At 47.2% G+C, this 15,516-nt stretch overlaps 1 protein-coding gene and 1 long non-coding RNA gene across 3 annotated transcripts in view; one reads left to right on the forward strand and one right to left on the reverse strand.

The window, feature by feature from the left end:
* The window catches only part of CDH11 (cadherin 11), a 145,113-nt gene extending 137,145 nt beyond the window's left edge, over positions 1-7,968 (reverse strand). The window contains exon 1 of one of the 2 annotated variants that reach the window (XM_026494903.4): positions 7,761-7,968. The gene's annotated coding sequence lies outside the window, so the exon portion shown is untranslated. The remainder of the gene's footprint in view (positions 1-7,760) is intronic. The other variant, XM_057314134.1, reaches the window with a different exon arrangement.
* Positions 7,969-9,564: 1,596 nt separating this feature from the next.
* Positions 9,565-15,516, forward strand: part of LOC125283315 (uncharacterized) — a 335,578-nt gene continuing 329,626 nt past the window's right edge. Inside the window, exons 1-2 of the long non-coding RNA XR_007191057.2 lie at positions 9,565-9,815; positions 14,638-14,728. This is a non-coding gene — a long non-coding RNA (uncharacterized LOC125283315). The remainder of the gene's footprint in view (positions 9,816-14,637; positions 14,729-15,516) is intronic.

Genomic DNA, 15,516 nt, shown 5'->3' on the forward strand with positions numbered 1-15,516 from the left:
AGCTAAATGCTCAATAAATGTTAGATTTTAACTATTATCTGATACTGATTTTCAAATATTTGTAGGGCTGTCAGGAGGAGGAAAAAGTGATGGAGAGCAGGGGCAAAGAATAACTATTAGGAGAAAGTTACAAAAGAGGGATATTTTAGGTCCTTCTATGATGGGGAATTTTAATGAACAGAGTTAACGGGTCATGGCTAGTGTGATGCGTTCCCTGAGAGGTAGGTAGCAGGCTGTCATCAGGACATGTACGAAGCTGCAGGATTAATGGCAAACAGAAAACATACTGAAAGAATAGTCAGACCAGAAGATCTCAGAAGCTCCTTTTATGATGGATAAGGTTTGGGATTTTATAGGGGCACAGGGTCTGAGCAGTCAGCTCAGCTCTCGGTCCAACTGTTTTTCTCTAGAAATCCAGGGAGACCCCAGTTTGCACACACAGTAGAAAGCTTCAGAGCATGTGGATTCCGGACAGACGGGGAAACCCAGCTTTCCTTCCTCAAGCCCCAGGAGCTTAAACAAGGGTCCAGAACGCTTCCAAGAGTCATTTTCCCCATTTGTATACTGGAGATGCTCATACCCTCCCCACAGGGTGAGGGCATAGAATAAATGAGGTGTCAGGTACAGCACCTGGCACATGGTAGGATATGAACAAGTTGGCTCTTCTTCCTTCCCTTTTCCAGGCAAACACAGGGAGATATTTCCTTTCCTTGCAAGGTGCGCTCAGGAGGGGCTTTGGGCCTAGGGTAGAAACACATGACACAAGAAGGCTGCAGATGGGACACAGCAGGACAACCTGGAAGGTCCAGGAGCCTTGGAAAGCCCAGGCTGACTGTGCCATTGAGTGTGAACACAGTTGTAAAACTATTAAGGGCTGGGGCGGGGAGGGGGGGATGAGGGTTCCTGATATTTTCAATGCTGTACCGAATCACTGTGCTTTTGCCTGGGCCTGAGGAAGACCACGGGCAGGGCAAGAGGCTCTTCAGCCGTAGTCTCTTCATCAGTCAAAATGGTCACTGCTCCACCCCCTTAAATTCCCAAACTACATTTACCTGAAAAACAAACAGGAATACGCTTGAAATGGAGACGATTTATCATGGGGCTAATTATCATTTAAGCTAGTCTGGAATAGTAATGAGCCCCTTTTAAATGAAAGCAAACCTTGTAATGAATATCTCAACATCGCATGGTTAGCAAACTTTCCCATTAAGATAGTACTTCAGGGCAACTTACCAGGGAACCCGTATGTAGAAGGAACAGAGAGAAAAATGCAAAGGTGGGAGAAGGAGGCAGGCACTTTTCAAAAGCCATAATTATCTCTAAAATCTCAACTGCCTCTTGAATATTTTAAATGGAAGAGGGATGGATCACTTAAACTTAGGAAATAATTCAAAAAAGGGAGGCACTAATAAACAATTCATCCCTAATTGGTAGAGGCCTCAATCTAAAGTGAATGCTCAGTGCAGGATTTTGGCCTCGTAATTATATGAAAGAACTGCTATCGTCTATAAAGCCGAAGCCCAGGTCTGAGAGGACAAAAGGACTGAACGTTTAGTGAGTGCTTATCATGAATCAGGCACTGCACTCCATTCTCACTTTACCATTAACAATTCTAGGACATGAGTGTTATTATGGTTTCCCTTATAACAGATAAGGTATCTGAGTCTTAGAGATGTTATGTTGCTTAATCTCAGTCATATACCCTCGAAGCATCGGAGCTGGAGATGAGATGGATCAAAGGACTTGGCAGGGCTGGAATTAGGGTGAGTCAGGTGAGGCACTGTCCTTGGGCACAAAATGTAAGGGCTTGCCAAAAAACTCCATAATCAAGATGAATAATATTGTAATGCGATATTTTATAAAATCGTGTTGAACGGAGAAAGTCCATGATGAACAAAATATCAAAATGTTAAACAAAGACAAGGATCTAACTCTGCACTTGCACACCTTGGCTTCACGCTCCTCACCCTATTTTCTTGCTGTCTGAATAGCTGGTCCAAGCCTGAGCCTCGGGGATGATGGAAGTAGTCAGAACGTCAGGGTGTGATCACAGGTAACGCCTTCCCAGAGATCCGTGGTGAGAGTGGTCGCACAGCACTGTATCCCATAACATCTATCCCTGTCTGCATCTGTGCTGGTTCTTACTGAGAATAAACACCACTGGTGGCGGGGATACTACTCGAAATTCTCACTGTTTGCACTCACTGATGGAGCCTAATGATGGCTGAAAAGAGATTTCATGCGTCTTAAACTAAAACCCTGGAGCAGACTTCACCACTTCTGTTGCTACGTTAGGTAACCATCATAGTGTGGAAGACACTGCACCCAAAGTCAGTATCTTCCAGAAATTCCTACAAATTCTTAATTAGTGAAATCATGCAAGTGCAGAGGACCACATCATGCAGTTTTCTGGCAAAGAAGGGAATTCGTGGAGGAAGCGAATGAAGGTTTTTCTTCACCTGCAAAACCCAGAAAAATTCGAGAAAAATTCACAGTATCCTGTGAGGAGTTCTCAGTGCCAGAAAGCAATAGAATAAGATCCCGGCCACTGTTTTCTGTGGCCTGTAAACCTGTTAGTGACAGCTTTCTGGATTCAGGACCACACATGGGTCTCAAGGAGAGAAAGGGAGGGGGACACCAGTATTTGGCCTACCATGAGGAACAGCACCATTAGACTCTCTCACACTTTTCCCCCCTTCCCTTATCTCTTTTCTTCCTTTCTCTCCCATCCTCCTATCTCACTTAATATCCTGGGTTACCAGATTCTCTGCCTGAGCTGAAATTTTAACCGGACAGACCATGAGAACAATGATTTATCTGCATAAGAATTCTGGAACTCTGCAACAGTCTGATGACTAATTAAACCCAATAACAATGAAATTTTGCCTCTAGTTCTAACAAACATGCATTATTCACAAGCCCTTACAATTTAAAAGCACTTTCTTTTTTTCAGTTAAATAAACTGTCCGGTGGTGAGTGAGCATTGGTTTACAAAACACTTTGTCTTACTTTCCACTGAGTTACTTAATACTCCTTCCCATAATCCATTTGCATTGATTCCTTCTTCATCAACGGCCTTTGCATTCCAACACACTCAGAGCTGCAAGAAACTGCACTGCTGACTCACCAGGAGGCAATTGTATTCAGTTTAAAAAAATACAAATAGGAATCCACTTAAGACAGTACTTATTTTTTTTTAATAGAGCTTTCCTCTTAATTATAATATAGCGTTAGTGTTTTTTTACATTATTCTTCTGAACTTTCATAATGACACTATCAAACAGTAACAAATATAAATTTGTGCAGCCTGAAATATGCAATTTAATCATAAGAAGTAATTTCCATATCACTGAGGGGGAAAAAAAAGTCAAATGATTAAACTCCAGTGCATGAGGACCAATCTTGAATTCAATTTTACTCTCTGCTAAATTTAGTTTTTTTTTTTTTACAGCAATATCAAGAATGGTTTAAAGGTAATAAATAGTATAACATTTACAGTTATATTAAAGCTCCATGCCCCAAAGTGTTTACCAAAGATCAAACTGCTATTCCTTTATTGCAAATTAGATATGTCTTGCAGATGTCTTCAAACCCTCTTGAAAGAATAGGCAATGATACCACAGCAATCTCACTAATATTTCTCTTCTTATTCATTCGCTTCCCCTCGGAGTCTCAAATGATGCTCTTTCTGGCAGGAAAAAAAAAAAAAAAAAGCCAGAAAATCCTCCCAGATCACAGCCTCTGTGAGAGCTGACCTGGTATATCATGCAGCCCAGCCCCCACGCATCTCCTGCTCAGACAATCTCAAGTTACAAGATTTTCCAACTTTCTAGTAAACTCCAAGATGGGAAGAAGAGGCTGAAGGTAACGGATCCACCGACTAGAAAGATGTTAATCCTGACAAACTGCTCAGGCGGTAGCCTGAACCATAGCTAGATTGAGTTCGGTCTCTCCTGAGAGGGCCAGACAAGGCTGGTGGTAACAAAACCGCTTTTCATGGTGCCCTCAAAAGCAGATGGGGCCCATGCAGAAAGTTGGAGAAGGGCGCCATTGCCCTCTAGTGGCCACAAGTGCAATCTTCCGCGAAGGAGCCCATTTCCGGAGATGCACAAGGCTCTCAATGTCAGGGTAAAATTATAGCAGAAAGATGTCTAATTATCATCCTGGAGTGTTTTCTTTAGTCCTTCCTGCCCATAGAAGAGGCTGTGGATGGCTATCACAGTAATCCTGATGGAATCCTCATGGATTCTTAGTACTACTGTTGTGCTAGAATTTGTCCAACTTTCTCCAGCTTTACTTTTTTTTTTCTTTTTAACATACCTGTTGATGTCTCTCCCCTAGCCCACATAGACCAAAGATCTTTACATATTTTAGGGGCAATAACATTGGATTGGAAAGGCTGACAACCCAAATGCTTGGCAGATCTAGAATGGGGGCTCCAGACGAACTAGGTAACTTTTTCTGAAACAATGACCATTTTTATAAGACGGGGGAAAAAAAAAATCCCAACCACATTTCAATCCCTTAAATCATTGGCTGGTGAATTTACACAGTGCTCAGATTTTCCAGGAAAAAGACTGAGGAATTCACAGTCATTCTGCAAACTTGACAGTTTAAGAGAAAATGTTTGCTACCTACTTTCAAACTCCATAGACCAGTGTCTTATCATTATTAATGATTAGGTATGCCTATGATCAAAGTGAAAAAAATACTGAAAATAAATAAACAAAATGGTTATGTTTCTTAAACATTTGCCTACATAAATAAACGTACTGAAAATGGAGGAAAACTAAAATCAGATCTGCAGATCTCCTTTAGATGGTTCTGAAAATAGATCTGAATATCACGTATCAAAGTTTATGTGAACTGTCAACTTCATAAGTCACAGACATTCACGGGCAAGGTTCCGAGACACACTAGGCTCATGGGAGTGTAGCTCTGGCATTGTAAATCAAGCCTTGAGGTCAAAGTCATAGCGTTTCCCATACGAGGGTCCCCAAAACCAGAATCTTTACAAGGCAGCCATGTAATTCTATTCAAAGAGGAAGAAAAACCATGAATTATGAAGACAAGTGAATTAAAGGAGCATGAAATTGATCTGTATTCCCCCAAATCATGGCATGGCTCTCCAACCCAGTCCCCCTCTCCTCTCACAAATAAACAAACACACATCCACTGCCATCCCTGCAAAGAGGAAACAAGAGTTCTGGGTCATAAAAAAATAGAGCCGAGACTTTTTTTTTTTTTAATTCTCAAATTAACAAAAGATTGCATCTTAATTGAAAATAGAATTTAGGTTTCTAGTAATTTTACTGTCTGGTGTTCTGATAAGAATACTGAACATAATCGAAGTTCTGAAGTGCTATCAAGATGGTCCACTGCTTCAATTTGAACTATGTTAAAAGCCTCTTTTTTCTAGTAAGCAATAAGCCCAGTTTGAGTAAACCTACATGTTTGGGCCTCAACAGATGATCCACAATCTCCATCCTCTTCATTCTCCTTCCCCATCCCCCACTCCAGGGGTGCCTGTGTGTTGGGAAGGTATTCCTTTTTTTCAAACAATGTAATAAAATGGCCAGCTTATGCAAATTACAACAAAAATGATAACAATAATTGTTATTAACAATAAAGCCTGGCGGCAACACATTTTTAATGCATTAATTTGCAATGTTTCAAAAGTAAGATGTAAAGATAATTCTCACTCAAACAAAAGTTTCCTGGCCTCTCAGATGCCCTTCCCTGGTCTATATTTGAAAACTACTCACATCTCTTTGTACTAGGCAGGATTTCAGTTTTGCATGGAGGTTCGAATTCCAGGGCCCACTGGCCAACTCTAAAACTTGGAATCAGAGCTCAGGAGTAAGAAACTTTAGTGACCAGGAGCTACAGGATCTGTCTGGTATTGACCACAACTCTGTCCCTTTGTTTTGCAACTTTTATTCCTTTGTTCTGCTGGAAGAAGACCAGGCTCCCTGCAGCTAGGGTTGGGCTGGGACTCCTTCTGTGTTCTGATGTCTGCATCTCTCGTGTATTGGAAAAATAATTTCAGGATTAATGAAATGAAGGTCAGCCCCTTCTCTTCTCTCCCATGGTGCTAGGCTCTAGCCCTCAGAGCCTAGCCTGGCAAATGTGCTGAAGCGATGCTGGTTGATCCTCGCTCCTGAGAACACTTGTACATTCCCATCCCGGGGAAAGCCAGACACCCCGCAAAACCATCGATGTCTGCTGCAAGCCCAAGTGATAAAGAATTGATCCATCCTCTTGCCAGATTAATTATCGTGTCTTCCCTCTGATTAAACCGAAAACTTACTCCCTGCCTCATATTAACCTGATAGGAAAGATTCGAAGAGGAAAACAAGGAAAGATTTCAGAACCACCCGAACAAGATTTCTTTTAGGGGTAAACTGGAGAGAAGACTTTAGACAGATCCATACCCCCCTATAGCAGGGTTTCAGGAACAACCCGCTACCCCCATCCCTGAGGGACAATCCGTCGTCTTGCAGGGATGGCATTATTAAATAATTAAAAGATGTAATTTCTTAATAGCAGTGCGATGGCCCGTGAAATTCCTGCTGCATTATCAGCAAAAGCAACAGGGCTTTTTCTAGCATCTAGAAAACCTTTCACCCGGGAGAGGGAGGCGTGAGGAGCACCCCCCTACACACACCCTACCGCCCCAGCGAAAGGAGGGCCTTGGCGAAAAAGGGATAAGGAAGCGCGACCCGGGGCCCTCCCCGACCCCACTTTCTCTGGGGATTCTTTTCTTCACAGAGCGAAGCTGGCCCTCCTTACACTTCTGCCCGGCTTGCGGGGGAAAAGGTCTCTCCTCGCCACCCTTCCCATCCTGCCGCCTCGCGTTCCGGGGCAAAGCTAAGGGAGGAGGGCCGTGCGTGCGGGGAGCGGGAGAGGCTTGGCGCGCTCTGGGAGGAGGCGCAGGCTTAGGGCAAGGCTTGGTTCGCAAAGTTAACGTTGACCCTGGCAGGCTTCGCAAGCCCCAGACAACCCGAGCCCGAGTCTGAGCCGCTCGCGGACCTCCCCTTGGGCTGGCGGGAGGTAACAGGCGGCCCCCGGAGCTCCCGAGCAGACTCCGACTAGAGGGCTGGAGCGCGCACCGCAGTCGGCCGCCCCTCAGCCGCAGTCAGCGGACCCAAAGACCGGCTATTAAAGTGCGGGGCCGCAGTCGACCCGAGCCGGGTTCCTTCCGCTTTCCAGGGCTTCCCCCGCGGTCGCCAAGGAGGGCTGAGCCCCGGGAGCGCTCGGCGGGGACCTGGGGGAAAGGGTAGGAACCCTGCAGAGCGCGGTCACGTCGCCGCTTTCGGAAAGAGGTGCAGCGCCGGCGGGCGGGCGGGCGGGCCGGCCCCGCGCCGGGGGCGACTTTCCCCAGAGACCCGACCGCGGGCAGTCGGCGCGTCCGGAGCGCAGCTCTGCAGCCTCTGCCCCAGCCCCGCGCAAAGCCCCTCTCCCGCGGCCTCCGCGCAGACCCCAGAGGAGGCCGGAGCCGGGGAGCGGTTGGAGCGCACATCTGGCGCCTCTGCTCTCCGCGCCGCCCGCGCCCACAGCTGGCTCCCTTCTCCCTTTTTGATTTTTAAACAAATCTCTTACCTCCGCCCTCCACCCCCCCCCGTTTCTGCGTTGCAATAGTGAAACCTTCTCCAGTCAGACCTCCTTCCCCCCACCCCCAGACATGCTCATCAAGAGACACCCCCCCACCCCAAGAAGCCCCATCCAGTCGAGAGGAAGGGACTGGCGGCGAACCTCACCTGGGGCCCTGGAGGGTGGGCGCGAGCTCCGGGCCGTCGGTCCCTGGCACAAGACGAGCGGAGCGGTGTCAACCCCGGCCTCAGTCCGGGTCCCATTCACAAGTCGGCGGCGGCTCCGAGCGGCCCCCGCGGCATCTGCTCGCGACGCTCCCCTCGGCTGGCGGCGGCCGCGGAATGAGCCGCCGAGCGCGCTAGTGGCAGGAATGAGAAACCGGGGGGAGGTGGCGGGCGGGGTGGGGGGGCCGGAGGAGGAGGGAGGCCGCTGCTGGGAGGGAAGGAAAGGGCGGGGGGCGGAGAGGAGCCGAGGCCGCGAGACGCGGCGAGCTGGGCCTGGCAGAGGCTGCGGGGGCCGACCCCGTCCGCGCCCCTCCCCCCGGGGGCCCCACAGATGCCGACCCCCGGATTCGTGGCCTGCCCCGGGTCGCTGCACTCCCGCTCCCTTGGGGCTCAGACAGAGTCTGGAGCGACTGAAGTTGGGCTCCAGGGACGCACAGCCAATCAGGGAGGGCGGCGGAGGGAAACCGGGGAGGGGTTGGGAGCCCCTTTTTCCTCCTTCGCCCAAATCCGCTCCAGCTGGCCAGGCTGGGCCCTTGCCCGGGAGGCCTGGATGGTGGGTTGGAGGAAAGCATCGCCCAAGCGGGGGAGGCAATCGGGAATTGTCTTTCCTCACTCTACCACCCCACCTTCCGAAAATCCCTCCACGTCGGCGGCTTCTACCCTGTGCCTCCCCCATTTCTCGCAAACTCTGCTTGGGGCACGGGTAGGGAAACCTGGGGAGGGAGACTTCAGACTTGGGAAGAGCCACGTCTCTCTGTTCTCTCTCCGTCCCCCCACCTCCGCCTTGATTCCTGTGCGGAGGGGGGCGCGGGGAACGTTTCGCCAGAGTCGGCCTTGCGCCCGCCACCCACCCACGAGGGTGCCTGGGCCCCCGCCTCAGGCAGGTACCAACGGCGCCCGCAGGCAGCGTCACTTGTTGCCTCAGGGACCCCTCGCCGCACACCCACCAAGGCTCTGCGGGAAGTGCGCCTCTGCGGGGGAGAGGGCCTGAGGGTGCAGCGCCCGCATCCTCCCTCGGCCCTCTCTTTTATCCCTCTGGGAGGACCCGTTAGAGGGAGGGAGACCCGGGCCGCTTCCTGCCCTCGCGGAGTGGCGGGGAAGAAAAGGCAGCCGAGGTGGGGGCTTCGGAATCACGCCGGGGACTGGGCGGGGCGCTCATGGTACCCGAAGCGGTGTGGGGACCCACACACTCCGCGGGCCTGATGGTGGAGGGGAACGACTGTGACCCGGTGGGGACCCCTGGCTGGAACAAGTTTCCAGGGTGGGGGGTGGCGGAAAAAGAAGAGGCGGAAGCACGGTGAAGAAGCAAAGGGAAAACGGGGGAAAGGAATCTCCAGGAGGGACAGGGATGAGGATGGGAAACTGGGGGAGAGGTGACGGGCCCGGGTAGGAGAAGGGTAAGCAGGGCGCGGAGGGAGAGCGGGGAGACGCGGAGGAGAGGAGCTGAGGAGTTAACGGAAAACGAGCACAAGTAAGAAGGAGAAAGCCTCGGACGGTCCGCGAAAGGGGAAGGCAGCAGAACGCCGGGCGAGGCGAAGGGGCGGCCGAAGCCCACCCAGCGGAGGAATGGGCAGTTTAAAGGCCACTGCCACACCGATGGCTGCGAGCGCGCGAGGATCGGTGGGTTTGCCCGGCGCCCTGCAGCGTGCGCGGGGGCGGCGGGCGGGGCGGGCTCTCCGGGCACGCCGCTCCTCCCCCTCGGCGCGCCCGCCGTCGGCGCGGCCTCCGGGATCCCACCGCGCCCTCAGCGCGCGTCTCGCGCCCTCGTCGTGGCCGTGGCCTTTAAACTGCGTATTCCTCGGCTGGGGGAGGGGGTGCTAGGTTTGCGCTGCCCGCTTCCCTTGCTCCTCTGCCCCCCCCGCCACCCCCACGTCCCAGAGGCCTCAAGGTGACAGGCCTCTGGGTGCTGGACACCGCGCTCCCCCGCCTCACTCGCGCCAGGTGCGAGCGAGCTACTGGCGAGGCCACGGAGGCCCAGCGCTTCTCCGGAGCGTGCGGGTGAGTCGCACGCGGTACCTGCCTCTGCCGCCTCCTCAGGATGGGCCCTGACCCGAGCCTCTCCACACTCTGGCTTCCTCTCAACCCCTTTGGTGCTGTCTTTTCATCTGCCACTCCCGTGTGCCCTAAGCCCAAAAACTTCCAGTGTGTCCTAGGCTGCCGCCGCAAGTCCCCTCACTCTGGCGGGGCGTAGGGACCGTGATGGGGTGCTCACACCGCGCCCCCTCGCTCATGAATGAAGTTACACTGTAGAGAAGTTACACTCTCCTTTGGAGTTACCTGGATTTTGCGCTTATTCTGCTACTAACTAATGTCAGCATTTTCTCATCCTCTCCTCATGGCATTAAAGGGACCGTGAAGCCATTGTCAGTCTAATTACACATACATAAAGATGACCAGCATCTGTGATAGCGAGGGCATCTCTTGATACATGAGAAAATTTTCAATTAATTCCGTTTTGGAGGCATGTCCACAGACGGAGCCTGGACACGTGTGATCTGATATTAGGTGGAATTTGCCCTCCACTTTCTGTTCAGAATTCACCAAATGAGAGCAGTTGTTTTTGGTTGGTTGGTTGGTTGGTATTTGTTTTTTGGGGACTTTTTTTTAGACCATCCCACTCATGAAAGGTAGTATCAGCTGATTTTAAAGGTAAGTTAAGAATTGTTTGGTAGAATTCCACTGACATAGCATATCTGAATCAGATGCAGCCTAGTGTCTATCAGTGTCAATAGCCCTTTGCACAACCCAAAAATTCTGTGCCTCTGATTCTGTTCAAGAGAGTGGAAAACATATCCACACAAAGCCATGTATCTGAAAGTTCATAGCAGCATTATCCGTAATAGTCAAAATTTGAAAATATCCCATATATCCATCAACTGCCAAATAAACAAATGTGGTATATCCACAAAATGAAGTAGTATTCAGCATTAAAAAGAAAAGAAATACTGGTGCATATTACATTATGAATGAATCTTGAAAACATGCTAAAAGCCAGATACAAAACCACATATTGTATGATGCTTTTATATAAATGTCCAGAAAATGCAAATTTATAGAGACAGAAAGCAGATCAGTGGTTGTCCTGGCTCAGCGTATGAATAGGAATTGACTACAGATGGGAATGAGGGAACTTTGTTTGGTGTTGAAAATGTTCTAAAATCAGATGGTGGTGGTGTTCGCACAAATTTACACATTTAACTAAAATTCATTGAATTGTTACTTTAAAAAAGGCCACCCCCTACCCTCAAAAAACTTTCTACACCTTTATTCCCTATGAGGAATCTGTGAGAGTCTGTGACCTGCATTTGAGCCCTAATTTGGTGGGGGGCGGGGGGTTGCAAAGCAATTTTGGAGAAAAATGAGTTTTGTTTTGTTTTTTAAGAGTTTTAGTTCTTACAGAAAGATAACCATACGTCTATTCAGTAAGTTCTATTTTGGCGCCTGCTTTGGAGAGTCTTATAAGTGTTAAAGCAAGTTAATTTCCCCCTTTCACTCTTCTAAGTGATTAATTCCTAGGAACTAGAGTTAGGTATTCCAGTTCGTGACATTTTAAACACACCTACACATAGACACAGTACAAAGTGCACATTTCAGAAGGGATTTTTTTTTATGACTATGTTAGGATCTGTCTTAGAAATCCATATCAAGCACTTGGGTGGAGTATTGTGTGATTACAGTTTAGATTAAAAAAGGAAAAGAGAGTGAGAGAAGAAAGAACCCACTGACAGCTTAAATTAAAAGATTCAGTTCATCCAGGCAGCCTGAAGTTTGGGTGTTTATCTTAACTTGCCTCACCTTTCCTTCACCTTGTTCTTCAAGGGAGGAAGCCAGGGTTCACATTGCTCTGGAGCCGGGATTAAACAGCCCCTTATGCTTCCTGCCTCTTCTAGTCCAGAGAGAGATGAGGCCCAAATGGCGCTTTTCTTGTCTTTGTCCTTGTCAGCATGAGGCTAATAATTTCCTGTTGGTTCCTTCATCAAAGGTACCAGGCTCTCCTCCCTTTGATGTGCCTCTCCTCAGACTCTGAAGATAGCCAGGCCCTGCTGAGTCAGTTCCTTGTTTCCACTTAGAAGCTCCAGGCTCCCCCAGGTCTTCTCAAAGCTTCCTGCTCCAGAGGCATCCTTTGGTATAAGGTGTAAAAAGTGAGGTAAGATCCAAGGAGGGAGATAGTTTTATCACATTGCGGTGGGCTCCAGTCGTGCCTTCTCTAGGCAGAGGGAGAACATTGAGAAAGATGGAACAAGAATGCTATTTGTGAACCAGCATTTCAGATAAAGGTTGCCACAACTGGGTCTGCAGAGCAAAGTAGAAAAACCACAGGCCTTTGATCAGTGTCCGATTCCTTGATTCTGCCTCTTACTAGCCTTATGACTTGGCAAAGACTTTATCTCCCTGACATTCAGTTTCCAATTCTATAAAATGGGGCTTATTCTCTGTGCCTAGATTGTTGCAGGGATTAAATGGGCCCACATATCTAAAGCCATCAAAATTGTGCTTAGAGTAGAGGCTCAATAAATGAAAGGCATCAATTACTGTTATTAATTATGAGGTCTAGTTATTATCATACCTTAAATGCCCTGAGCGAGAAAGGAGTCATGTTACAATTATGAATTATAATAATAGTGGAGATTAATCTTACTTTAAATGGTGTTAGTAATGAAACTTCTGGCTAAGAATTTTATGGCAGTTCAAAGTTTACTGACAGACCCATCTGAGGTCATATAAGAATTAGATGTGCCTATCCTGGGGACAGGTGTCCTGTCCTAGATTTGCCACGAATTCCCTGAGTCACCCTGTGTAACTCATTCCCTTTCTCTGAGCCTAGCTGTAAATGAGAGCTCACCCAAGAGAAGTTCAGGGGAGGATCCTTCCAGAGCTGACATTCTGCGGTTTTTAAGTCCTACTCTTCTTAAGAGTGAGAGCACCTCTTAGATGCAGTTCCCCTTTCCACCACTAGGAGTAGTCAGCCAATCATTTCAGGCTAAACCCTGACTCCAGGCAACCCCCTTCTCTGAAACAGACCCTTTTCAACTCTGACCAGTAGCATTTCTTTGTTTTCCTCCCTCACCTAGACTATAAGTTCTGCAAGGGCGGGGATGATATCCTTCTGATTTATGCCTGTATCCTCACCCCCGGTGTATTAAATATAGAAGTCCAATAAATATGTTTGGTTGATTGATAATGTCTATTAATAAATATTTTGATTAAATTAAAATAGTATATCAAAGATCTCCATAATAATACTAGGTTATGAATGACTCCAGCATACAGCAGCTTAAAATAACAATTATTTGCTCTCCTCTGTGGGTTGGCTGGGGTTGCCTGATCCAGACTGAGCTAGGCCAGGGTAACTGCTCACCTCCCTGTATTTCTCATCCCCCTTCTGGGACTAGTTTGGGCATATTCTCATGGCAATGGCAACGGCACAAGATGTCATGCAGATATATGCATGGCCTCTTGGGGTGCAGGCTTAGGACTGAAAACTGTCCCTTCTACCTCGTGCTTTTGTGGCCAAAGCATACCACATGGCCAGATCAAAAGATAAGGGGTGGAGAAATAAAATCTGCTTTTTTAGTGAGAGGAATTTCAGAGTTGTATGGCAAAGGGTGTAGATACAGGGAAGGAGGAAGAGTTGAGGCCATTAACACAATCTCCCACAGGCACAAACAGCTTTCCAGCTGCTTCCATGCTGGGTCATCTTGGGTTGTCAGATCCCATGGGTTATATCCTATAATCAGAAATACAATATTCTAGAACATTAGAGAATCAGAAGACAGTTTTAGCCTCATACCAAACCTTGTAACTATGTCTTTCCTTTCACTTTGAGGCTCAAGTTGTAAAGGAAGAAACAAGCAGAAATAGTAATGTAATAATAATAATCACTGGCTTATAAATAAAACTAGAAATTATCAAAACATTCCATCACAGTATGTATTATTATCCCTATTTTGCAGATGAGAGAATTGAGACAACAGGAAAATTATATGTACTGCCTAATACAATACAGCAGGTACATAGTGGAGCTGGGATTCCAACTTATGTGTGTTTGACTCACAGGTTATCCCAGCAGAGAAGCTCGTGCAACAGATTCTAGTTTTGATATGAATGGGGAGTGTGTGGGGAGAAGGGAGAACTTTTCTCTATGCACAGGGCAGAGGGCATCCATCAGATCCATAGGCACATTGCCTGGAACACAATAGGTACAAAATAAATATTTGTGAAACGATGAAAGAAGGAAGGGAGCGAGGGAGGGAAGAGCAATAGAGGCAGAGAAGTTAAGAGCAGAATTAAGAGGATACAAGGAAAAAGATATAAGCATGTTAATTTATTTGGAACACCATCCCTTCCATGGTGGGAAGAAATGTGTGGATTGAGTCTTCTATTCCTTGCCTACTGGTACTGAGAACAGTTGCCTCACGCAAACCTCCACGTGTAGTCTAGAAGGTGCATCGTGGGCTGATTCTTGAGTACCATACTGATCTTCCCACCCTTCCCTGGATCACTCAAGCCACACTTTTCTTTTTGCTATTGTTCAAACATAAACATTCTCCAGACTCAGGACCTTTGCATTTGCGGTTCTTTCTGCCTGAAGCACCCTGCCCCAAGGCTTTCTCCTGGCTTGCTCCCTCATTTTGCCTGTTTAACCAGGACTTCCTGGCTCTCCCATCAGCAGAAGCACCCACCCAACATTCCAGTCCTCTGCAGTCCATCTCTTTCTTTCCCCTTAGACTGCTTTATTCTTATTTGTAACATTATATCTACTTGAGATTGTATTGTATGTTTTTATTTATCTGTGTTTATCATCACCTTGCCCCACTAGGGTACCAGCTACCAGCTTGAGGAGGACAAAGGATATCATCTCTCTTGTTCATTCCTGTATCCTCAGCATCTAATACAGTGCCAGGCATATGGTAAGCACTCAGTAAATATTTGTAGAATGAATACATGAATAGCAAATGCATGAAAAATGCTCACTGAATGAATGAATCCCCAAACCAAGAGCAGATGGATCATCTGCTTGAATCTAAACATGGTACAAGTGTCCCTTGTTTACAAAATGAATTTAATGATGCCAATTATTCATATGACAAAAATTATTCTTCACTTTGCCGAAGGTTTCATTCAGATGTTAGTTAAAACAGCTACCTCCTTCAGTGTTTTTAGAAATATAATCCAATTTACAAAATGGTGGTATGCAGACAACTTTTCTGGAACATGTGAACTTCTTAAAATGAATTACAGGTATGCATAATGACAGTGGCGCTTCTGATTTCTAATTCTAGTTTGTTTGCTGGGTGGACTAAGAGATTGGCTTATTAAACGGACTCACAGAAGGCTATTTCAATGTTCGTATGTGCATACATTTACATTCTTTTTTAAACTTGTGAATAGGCGCATTTAAATGTGTTTGTGCTTCAGGAGAACCATTGGAAATGTTATTCAAGATTGGTACTGGCTTGCTTTGGAAATAGTCTATGGTTTGGACAACAGGATTTAAGAGAGCTCTGTGTTCCAATTTTTATGAACGTTGGAGCTTTGACTGTCTGTGTTGAGAAAGGAAAGGCAGAAATCATTGTTATCCAATGCAGAAAGCTTTTTACAAAAATCTTTCTTTAGTGTCCTCAGCTTAAGACAGATGAACGTACACAGCATAAGCTGTATTTCAGTGTTTTCCCCAGTTGTGTATGTTTCTCTCCCC

This window comes from Ursus arctos, unplaced genomic scaffold (assembly GCF_023065955.2).
Source record: "Ursus arctos isolate Adak ecotype North America unplaced genomic scaffold, UrsArc2.0 scaffold_19, whole genome shotgun sequence".
NCBI classification, from domain to species: domain Eukaryota; kingdom Metazoa; phylum Chordata; class Mammalia; order Carnivora; family Ursidae; genus Ursus; species Ursus arctos.